This window comes from Dipodomys ordii, unplaced genomic scaffold (genome assembly GCF_000151885.1).
Source record: "Dipodomys ordii isolate 6190 unplaced genomic scaffold, Dord_2.0 Scaffold1, whole genome shotgun sequence".
NCBI classification, from domain to species: domain Eukaryota; kingdom Metazoa; phylum Chordata; class Mammalia; order Rodentia; family Heteromyidae; genus Dipodomys; species Dipodomys ordii.
The window spans coordinates 22,626,220-22,636,876 of NW_012267217.1; the positions used below are offsets into that span (position 1 = coordinate 22,626,220).

At 37.3% G+C, this 10,657-nt stretch overlaps 1 protein-coding gene across 1 annotated transcript in view; it reads right to left on the reverse strand.

Moving 5' to 3' along the window:
- Enox1 (ecto-NOX disulfide-thiol exchanger 1) overlaps nucleotides 1–9,572 on the reverse strand; it is a 279,670-nt gene extending 270,098 nt beyond the window's left edge. The window contains exon 1 of the mRNA XM_013027584.1: nucleotides 9,430–9,572. The gene's annotated coding sequence lies outside the window, so the exon portion shown is untranslated. The remainder of the gene's footprint in view (nucleotides 1–9,429) is intronic.
- Between the last annotated feature and the right edge of the window lie 1,085 nt (nucleotides 9,573–10,657).

The following is a 10,657-nucleotide window of genomic DNA, read 5'->3' on the forward strand; positions in this document are numbered from 1 at the left end:
ACGAGCTTTACAATGTTGGTGCGTGGGGGGGGGGGGGGGGGGAGAAGGATTGGGACCAGGGGGGGAGGTGGGAGGTTGGGAAGGGATGTGAAGGGTAAACAAAGGAAGAGGCTGCAATGCTTGGTAAGAAATGTACGCATTATCCTGCCCATGTAATTGTAACCCCTCTGTACAGTATGTTCATAAATAAAATAAATTAAAAAAAAGAAATGTACTCATTATCTTGCCCATGTAATTGTAACCCCTCTTTACAGTATTTTCACAATAAAAAAAAAAAACGAACTTTACAACTTTGGTGGGGGGCGGTTGCCGAGAGGATTTGGGAGGGGAGGATGGGAAGAGATGGGAAGAGGAAACAAAGGAGGCTACAATGCTTGATAAGAAATGTACTCATTATCTTGCCCATGTATTTGTAAACCCCTCTGTACAGTATTTTCACAATTAAAAAAAAAAGAAAATGTGGTATACACACACACACACACACATAATGGAATTCTATGCCTCCATCAGAAAGAATGGCGTTGCCGCATTTGTTACGAAATGGAAAGACTTGGAAAAAATAATATTAAGTGAAGTGAGCCAAGCCCAAAGAAACATAAATCCCATGGTTTCCCCATATTTTCAATAACCAGTATATGTCTGGGACACGCAGAAAAGGTCAGATAAGATGATGTTAAACGAAATGAACCCAAGATAGGGACACACATGTTCTTGCTATTGTTTCTAACGTATTTATGAGGTACCATGTGATTTTTTGTTGTTGTTGTTGTTGCTTTGTATGTCCCTCCCCTATGGTATAACCCCTGTTTTCACTGTATTTGATGTTGGTATAATTTCATAGGAGAAGAGAAAAAACAAAATGTTTAAATAGAGATACTGGTTGACCCTTCCAACAATGAGATATACAAGACACTATGTTGAAAAAGGAACATTACAATTTAGGTGGGGGGTATGGTGGGGGGGAGTGTAGTTGAGGAGGTGGGAGGGAAGGCATGGTAGGGGGAAACAGAGGAGGAGGCAACAATGCTTGATAAGAAATGTCCTCATTACTTTGCTCATGTAACTGGAATCCTTCTGTACAGTATTTTCACATTAAAATATATTAAAAATATAATGCATAAGGGCTGGGATGTAGCTCAGTGGCAAAGTGCTTGCCTATCAAGTGCAACATCCTGGGTTTGATCCCCAGTACCAAAAAAGAAAAGACAAAAAAATTAATCCATGAAAATAAAACTTTAATCTTTTAGAGGTAAAAATAATAACAGAATTTTAGAAAAACCTGAACTTTAAGATATACAGCTCTTCAGAGTTCTAAATAAACTTGGAACCTAAACATGCTCTAATTTTACTCTCCTGGCAACTGATGGATCAGTTAACCCTGACCTTCTTACTTTAGACCTCAGTTTTTTTATCACAGAGGTATAAATGATGAGGTTCAATGCCCTAGTAGGTAAAAAATAGGACTTTTAAAATACTCTAGGCCAAATGAGTATACAGTAAAATTTATTACTGAAATGATATTTATTATTAAAAAAGATTTATTTCATACTATGCAAAATGCTTCATAAAACAACTCTAAAACCTACTGAAAACATAAATACCTAGAGTCAAGTATTCTTGACAGCTCCTATTTTGTAAAGGTGTAGGACATCAGACAAACATTTACAAAAGATATGTCTGACATCTTAATAAGGTACCAAACTTTCTGGAAATTATGCAAATTTTTCTAGCTTTCTTTTGAAACAAACAGAAGGAATTTTTTTATCTAATGGAAGAGAAAATGCCACTAAAATGAGTTGACCTCCAATATAACAGAGCTTAGGAAAATGTGGAAATATACTTCAAAAGGCATCTCTGTGGACAACACCTGAGCATCAGAAGAGCAAGACTAAAAATAATCCTAGTCTCTTTTTTACTTTCTCTTTTTGTCTTTGCAGTTTCCTTTGTCATTCTCTACTCTTCAGATAAAGTTAAACTTGATTGAGATCGAGTAAAGCCATATTGGAATCTGTTCATTAGAAAAAAATGATGGAAAGCTATAGAGACACATCTGAAAGTAACAATGAAACAAACAAAACAAAACACAAACTGTGGGCCAGAAGGAAATAGAAAAACTTTTCAGGGAAATGTATTTCCCAAGTGCCTGTCCTCTGGTAGGTAGGATCCAGAAATATTCTGTTATAAACTCCTATCTCCAACGTAATGAAGACAGAAGTACAAATAGTGAGTGAAGCAGATGATCTATACCATGGTGGAGAACATTATTCAAAGAATAATGTTGAGAGAAAAACAAGCTATAAAGTTCAGTATTCAGTATGATACCATCTATGAACTTTGGCAGTGGAAGTGTGGCTCAAGTGGTAGAGTACCAACTTTCATCATAAAAGCCAAGTGAGAGTGTGTGGTACTGAGCTCAAAACCCAGTAGGCACACAAAGACAAAAAAGAAAAACCATCTATAATAAGTTTCAGAATAATTTTGTATATTAAATATGGGTACATATGAAATAAATAGATAATATTTTATTATAGTGATATTACCTCTGTGAGTAATATCTCTTTAAAAGTGTGATTTCATTTTTAACCCTTAAATATTAGAGATTTGAGACAAATACAGTAATACTAATTTTTTAAAATATGGGGATGGGTACCACATACTTCATTCTTTTCTGTAGGTTTTTTTTTAATTTTAATTTTTTGTGAACATACTGTACAGAGGGGTTACAATTACATGGGCAAGATAATGAGTACATTTGTTATCAAGCATTGCAGCCTCCTCCTTTGTTTACCCTTCACATCCTTTCCCAGCCTCCCCCCCCACCCAATCCTCCCCCCCCAACCCCCCACCCCCGCACCAAAGTTGTAAAGTTCGTTTTCGACATGACAACTTGTACTTCTCATTGTTGCAACAGGTCCACCTGTATCTTAAACGACTTGTTTTTCCCCATCTCCTCCACAAATTATACGGACATCAAATATAGTGAAAGCAGGGGATATACTGTGGGGGAGGGACATACAAAGCAACAAAGAAATAATCTTATAAATGCATTAGAAACAAATGCATGAAATAAAAAAACATTAAAATACATATCTAAGGTTCATGTTCCTAACATCATATTATCTGACCTGTTCTGCTTGACTCATACATATACTAGATATTGCAAATAAGGGAAACCATGGGACCAATGTTTCTTTGGGCCTGGCTTACTTCACTTAATATAATTTTTTCCAAGCCTTTCCATTTCCTAACAAATGGGGCAATGTCATTCTTTCTGATGGAGGCATAGAATTCCATTGTGTATATATAGCACATTTTCTTGATCCATTCATCTACTGAGGGGCATCTGGGTTGGTTCCATATCTTAGCTATGGTAAATAATGTTGCAATAAACATAGTTGTGCTGGTAGCTTTAGTGTGGTCTTGTTTGTAAACATTTGGGTAAATGCCCAAGAGTGGGATTGCTGGGTCATAGGGGAGCTCTATGTTTAGTCTTTTGAGGAACCTCCATACTGCTTTCCAAAGTGGTTGAACAAGTTTACACTCCCACCAACAATGAAGTAAGGTTTCCTTCTGTCCACATCCCCTCCAGCATCTGTTGTTAGAGTTCTTGATTTTTGCCATTCTAACTGGAGTGAGGTGGTATCTCAATGTTGTTTTGATTTGCATTTCTTTTATGGCTAGGGATGTTGAGCATTTCTTCATGTGTCTATTGGTCATCCTTCTTTCTTCTTTAGAGAAGTTTCTCTTTAAGTCTTTAGCCCACTTAGTTATTGGGCAGTTGTTTCAAGCTACCTCATAGTAAAAATGAATACATTAAAAAATTTTATTGTATAAAAGAAAAATGCTGTATAGATTAACTTAGAAGAAGCCATTCATGTAAGTGGAATTCCCTTTTATTTCAGAGGCAAGAATATACAGGACTGAATATTCCCCATCTTCAGAAAAATGAACACTGGAAAAAAGCTGTCCTTGATCTGAGAAGTCAGTGACATTTTTCGCAAATGGATGGTCATTTCCCAATGGAAGTGAAATACCTCAAAGGAATTATATTACATTTTCTCTCCCAAAGAGTGTTTCATCTTACACATGATTCATGTGGATTATTCTTTTCCTTCTTTATGGGAGTGTCAATGTAAAGTTTAAGGGGCATACCTTAATGGATAACACATTTCATTACTCTTACAGATGTATCATTAGTGCTTAGATTTTGGAATTACAACTTGCACACTTAAAAGTGTTGATTAGTTCTGCAAGAAGACCTCAATGAATTTTTTAAGTCCCTCACAAAGACTTCCTTCCCTTAAAAAATTACCCATAAATATTTTCCAATATAATTCCCAAGGAACTCGTTCATGTGGTGTTGGGGTGGGGGGAGCTCTAGCCAGAAAGGAACCTACAAACAATTTAACTTTAAGTCATAAGTAATTCCTAGAATTAAAAGTGATGAACCAGGGAGTATTTTTTGATTATAGTAGAAAATACTTAGTGTGGCAAAAGTCCTTTGAAATATATTCTTAAATATGGGGGAGAGGTGGATTTATCACGGACACAAGTGGTATTACACAGCACATATTTTTCTGAAAAATCAGACTTTACATATGGATTAGATATACACCCCTAATAAGAGGGCATATTGATCTATGATTTTCAATATTACATCCTTGTATTTTTTATTATATGCTATTTTTCAACAAGTGGAGAAACATATTCTCATAAAGTGAGTATTTATTCTTCCATGTTTATAGAGCTAGTACTGCATTTCAGGAAATGAGAAACTCTGAGAGTTAAATATAACTTGGTGTCCTTCCTATGCACAAAAGATGACAGGCAGAAAAAGGAAAAAAATACAACCTTTTAAAGCTTGATGCAGGAATTCAGTCACAAAGCCTTATTAATTTAATACCATGATAATGGAAATGTTCTGATGTTTTCTGATGTTTTTCTCTCTCCACATCCATAACCTTGTATGGATAGATGATAGCTTCATTTTACTAGAAAACAGACTATGCTCCTTCAGTTTTGCTGAAGGACTGTGCTGATAATGTACATTCTATGCTGGCCAAAGCTGACACTAGATTTAATCACATGCATCCTACCCAGCACTGACTACCCTAAGTCAGCAGTCTTTCTCACTTAGTCATTAAGTAATCTTTGAACCAGGGAATGCAATCACTCCTTACAGGAACCCCAAGAAAAGAACAGTAAATGGAAGTTTGTTTTCCTTGGAGAAGCTTTCCCATAGTATGGAAAAGACTCAGGATATCAGATCCTTCGTAAAGCTTTGAGTGCAGAAAATTCCTGAATGTCAAGTATTTCTTTATCCTCTCTTTTAAAAAAATGTATGACTTTACTTGAACCCTTGAAAGCGGCAGCCAGGTATCAAGTCTGCATACAAAGGGAAGAGAGACCAGAAACAAACAAAAGAAGAAGACTGAGATGTGGATGGTGGACAGTAGGTGGACAGTTGACAGGGGAGATTCAGATGGAATCCCTTGCCCCTGTCCCCATGAGCTGATCCTTGGATTTCTCGGGAAGCCTATGGCCCAGAGAAAAGAGCAGAAATTAGGGTACATGGTGAAAATCAAGTGAAAAAATATGTCTTCATTCCCTGACCTATTCTTAGTTTTCCTTCAGATTACAGATTTTTCCACCCCATCTGCTATTGGAAACCAACCTGCCACCTTGCAATCATCTGCATCCTATACTTCTCACTGCCATTTCCTGAGCTTAGCTGTTCTAATCTTTTTTGTTTATCTATGTTCTTGTATCAGTCCAAGAAGACTTTTTTTTTAACACCAAACTAGAATGTTCAGTTCTCTAAAAGGCCATTCATATATGCAGGTTAGTATGATTCTGGAACACTAAAAAATGGGTGTAAGCCTAGAAGGGAAATATGATGAAGTAAAAGACCTTATACATAGAGTTAGAGAGGTGTATCTAGACCCAGCTCTGCCCAACACACCACTGTACCAATTTCAGTGCTGTCAACCAGGAGACAGGTCTTTGTAGTATGAAAGACCTCCTTTGCAGTGCAGAAGGAAGATGTCACCATGACTGATGAACAAAATTAGTGCTTTACATTTATGAGAATCAGGGGTAGTAAAGCTTCCAAAACAAAACAAAAAACATACAGAAAGGTATGATGCCATGATTTTTTATTATCCAGAATGGGCAAACTAAAAATGTCAAAATGTCTCAACTGAGAAGCATCAACAGAAATTTTTAAAGCCCCTTTAACTCATCTTGAAGTAAGATCTGAAGAACTAAAGCGGCAGAAAAGGAGAAAAATAGTTAAAATTATGATTTTTATAGAATGTTATGTATATTTCTACCATAGGGAAAAGGGAGATTAAAAATTAAGTTTAAGAGGATTCAGAGGGACTCTGATAAAAATTGCTTGTCTATGGAAAAAGAAATAAGGTAACAAATTTAATAGAATTATTATGTGATCTAGTAATTTTAGAAATATATATCTAAAATTTGAAGAAAAAGGATCTTATGTAGATATTTATATATCATGTTTGTTACAGCATTATTCACAATAGTCAAGATTCATATCCACAAACTAAATGTTCATCAACAGGTGAATAAAAGAAAGAACATTATGCAGACATACAAAAGATGAAAATCTTGCCATATGTTCACATGAGTAAACTGAGATCATTATGCTAAACGAAACAAGCCAGTATCAGGAGGACAAATATCTCATGATACATACAGAATCCCAAATAGTCAAACTCAGGGAAAAATAAAGTACAATGATAGTTACCCACAGGTGAAGGGAGAAATACAGATATCTGCTATTCAGCCAATATAGATTTTCAATCAAGCAAAATAAAAAAGTATGACAATGAAGTCCTCAAAAGACACATTTACAATGTTTATATCTACATGCTTAACCACACTCTTAAACATTTTTGTTAAAAGCTAAGAGATGGTGACTTACACCTGTAATCCTAGTTGTTCAGGAGGCTGAGATCTAAGTATTGCAGTTCAAAGACAGCCTAGCTAGGAAAATCTGAGGTACTCCAAAAAGCCAGAAGTGGACCTGTGGCTTAAGTGGTAGAGCTAGCCTTTAGCAACAAAAGCTCAGGGGCAGCATTCAGGCCCTGAATTCAAGCCCCAGAACCCAAAAGACATGTGTGCATACACACACACACAAATTGACATGGGATACATTTCAAATTTTGTAGGGTTTTGTTTTAACTGTAATGTAAAAGAAAGGGAAAGTGTATTGTTTGGTATAAACGTTTAAAAGCAACAGAAATAGGGACAATAGGGGAACAAATGCAGCAGTGATACTCACTAGACACTATGTTGAAAATAAATTATACAATTTACATGTGGGGATAGAAGGGAAAGACTGGGGGAGAGCGAGGGAAGGGGTGGCATTGTCCAAAAAGAAATGTACACCTTACCTCACTTATATAACTGTAACCCCTCTTTATATCACCTTTATAATAATAACTTTAAAAAGTAAAAAACAAAAGAAAAGCAAACAGACTCATCAGATATGGCTGAACATACCTGTAATCCTAGCATTTAGGAATCTGAGATAGGAGACTGTCAAGTTTGAAGTCAGCCTGTGCTATTCAGAGAAACCCTGTCTCAATTCTGCCTCCTGCTTCCCCACCAAATAAAAAACAAATAGAACTGTACTGGTTTCAGGCAGTTCAAGCCAAGCACTTAGGTAACTTCTCAAGTTCTTCCCAGCACTTCCGTTTCCATGGATACAGTTATTAGTGTCCAATAGACTGTATGTTGACAGACTTGGGGATGGAAGGTGGAGGGGAAATTTCCCATGTACCCCATCCCTCAATAAACAGCCGCTGCCTCACCCTCCAATGTGAGCTAACTATGAGGAGCAGCAACAAACGGTACAATGAGAAACCTGGAATTTAGCCCAGTACTGCAGTAAAAGCTGCTTTGATTTCTCAGTAGAAATAAAAGAAATTTAAAAAAAGGGAAACACAGTAAAGGACCATAAAGGGAAAGAAACATTTGTCACCTTAGACAGAATAAAAGTCCAACCAAATGAAATAAATGCCTTTGGGGAAAAGACATGCCGTGCTGGAAAGTATCCTGTTCCTTCGCACTGGCTCTTCATTTAATTTCTGTCCACTCAGTATCTTGGACCTTTCCTCATAGCCTCCTTATTTTTTCTGGCTATGAAAGATGCATGTAGTGAATATAGCCTTTAGTTAGGTCTTTGTCAGAAAGAATCTTCAAAATAAAAATGTGTTACCTGGTATTCATCTCAAAGGCAAATACATTTCCAAATGGCAGCCTGGTCTACTACCAAGCTGTTTTCTTTGAGTAAGCCACAAAGTGGTTCGTTTTTAACACTGCTAACACATGCACACACACTTGTAAACAAGCTATATTCTGTATATTCTGTCATTTATTGAATATACAGTGAGCAACCTCCTTGTAGAACGAAATGAAAATACTCTGTCCATTGAGATTTTGTAACTTTTTAAATGTCATAATGATGATACTTGTTGATAGTCACAAATGCAGTTTTGAGTTTTCATGTTTGCAAACATATTTTATAAGCCAGGTGTCCTGGTCACACCTATAATTCTAACTATTCAGGTGGTGGAGGCAGGAGGATTGTGAGTTTAAGGGTAGACTGGGTAATGTTAGGGAGACATCATTTCAAAGCCCAAACACATGGGGAAAAACCAGTTGTTTAAGGATACAGGTGGACCTGTTGCAACAATGAGAAGTACAAGTTGTCATGTCCAAAACGAGCTTTACAACGTCGGTGCGGGGGCGGGGGGTGGGTGGGGGAAGGAGAAGGATTGGGTGGGGGGGGGGGGGGAGGCTGGGAAGTGATGTGAAGGGTAAACAAAGGAGGAGGCTGCAATGCTTGATAAGAAATGTACTCATATCTTGCCCATGTAATTGTAACCCCTCTGTACAGTATTTTCACAATAAAAAAGAATTTGTATAAAAAAAAAAAAGCCCAAACACAAAACACAAGGGTATGTAGCATGGACCCAGTGGTAAATACTTGCCTAGCATATTTGAACCCTAGCCCAGGGGTCAAACTTCAATGCTTAAAACACACACACACACACACACACACACACACACATATTGACTACTTAAAAATATCCAATTCTGATACTTGTTGATATTTGATATAAACTCACTGAATTTATTTGGTTAGAATTGGTGAATCTAGATATAAAATAGGTTTCTACTTTATTTCCAATATGCTTGCAACATCACACATACACAATAATGAGCATAAGAACCATAGCACATTTCTTTCCACCTTAAATGAAATCAGAAAAATTAAAATTTGTGCATTAGCTACTTGCAAAGTTCATACTGAAAGTTGTATAAGTATTATGCACTTTAAAAGAATCTTTTAAAATTTGACATCTTTAATAAGAAAATGGAAAAACAAAACCCACAAACCTTAATATGCCAGTAGATCTGAAGACAAATGTGTTCTTTGGAAGTTTGATGGAAACAATGTATTCATAAAGGTCTTTTCAATAGAAGCTGCTCACAAAAGAAGCTCCATAGAGAACAGTTCAGGTCAGACAGATAGGATGCTTCTGGAAGCTTCTGGAAGCAAAAAAAACATGCCATTGGAGAACCTTCAAAGTAATTTTACTGCTAGTCCCTGTTGATCAGAAGTCCTATATATTCACATGTAGAAATTATTAGCATGACATTCTTAATTTATATTAATTTTTGTACCCCAAAGTTTTTTATTTATAAATAGTCTTTGGGCACTGTATTTAGAAATTGCTGAAAGGCAGGAGGATTTTGTAACTAAGCACACTTCTACAGCAGGCTATGACTGAAGGAGCAACTAGGCTATACCCTGTGTGCTCACAGTGTTTGGCTCTGGGCAGGGACTTCATCCACAGGGCTCTTTGATGGGGACATCTGTCCAGTAAGTGTGGAGTACTCACTTCATTTTACAGCTGAGGAAAACAGACACACACTTTGCTGAGCTCAGCATTAGGGCCTGTGTCTCTCCTAAAGCTCAAAGGCATTAGGATTGATCCTCCCTTCCTTTCACACTTGTGGCCTACATAATTTAGAAAAGCATTTCATAGACAGAAAAAATGAGAGAACAGGTCACACCCACCGATATGCCACATGATTAATACAATATGAAATGTGTTTCCTAATTTCTTTTTGTTTCATGTCTCAGATATGGTCCTATTCCATCAGGCCACAGGAATGCAGAAAACTAGCTTGCATGCACTGAGATTTATCTTCCCACTTTCTTCCTTCTGCGGAGAACATGTTTTCTGGAAACCAAGGAGCTCCCTGGTGTGATGCTGCAGGTTTGTGTGCTCTGCTGAGCCAAAGACGGCAAATGGGCGGGCATCTCACATCTTCCTCTGGCCCCTCTGCAGGACTCACAGCTCCATTTCTCTGATGTAATTAGGATGAGAGCCCACATTCAAGGATGCTGCAGAGTGATGAGACTATCTCTCCCCATGGCTGCTTCCACATGAAGCTAAGTATGGTGGAAGACTTGGTCAGGCTCCCTCCAGACTGCTATTCTCATTTTTAGTCAGTTATCTCCATACATTTCTGACATCAACTCAGGGACACACCCCCTACAGTTTCTCTGCCCCAGCTGTCCCAGTACCCACACTTACAGCGTGTTTCAGGGTCAGTG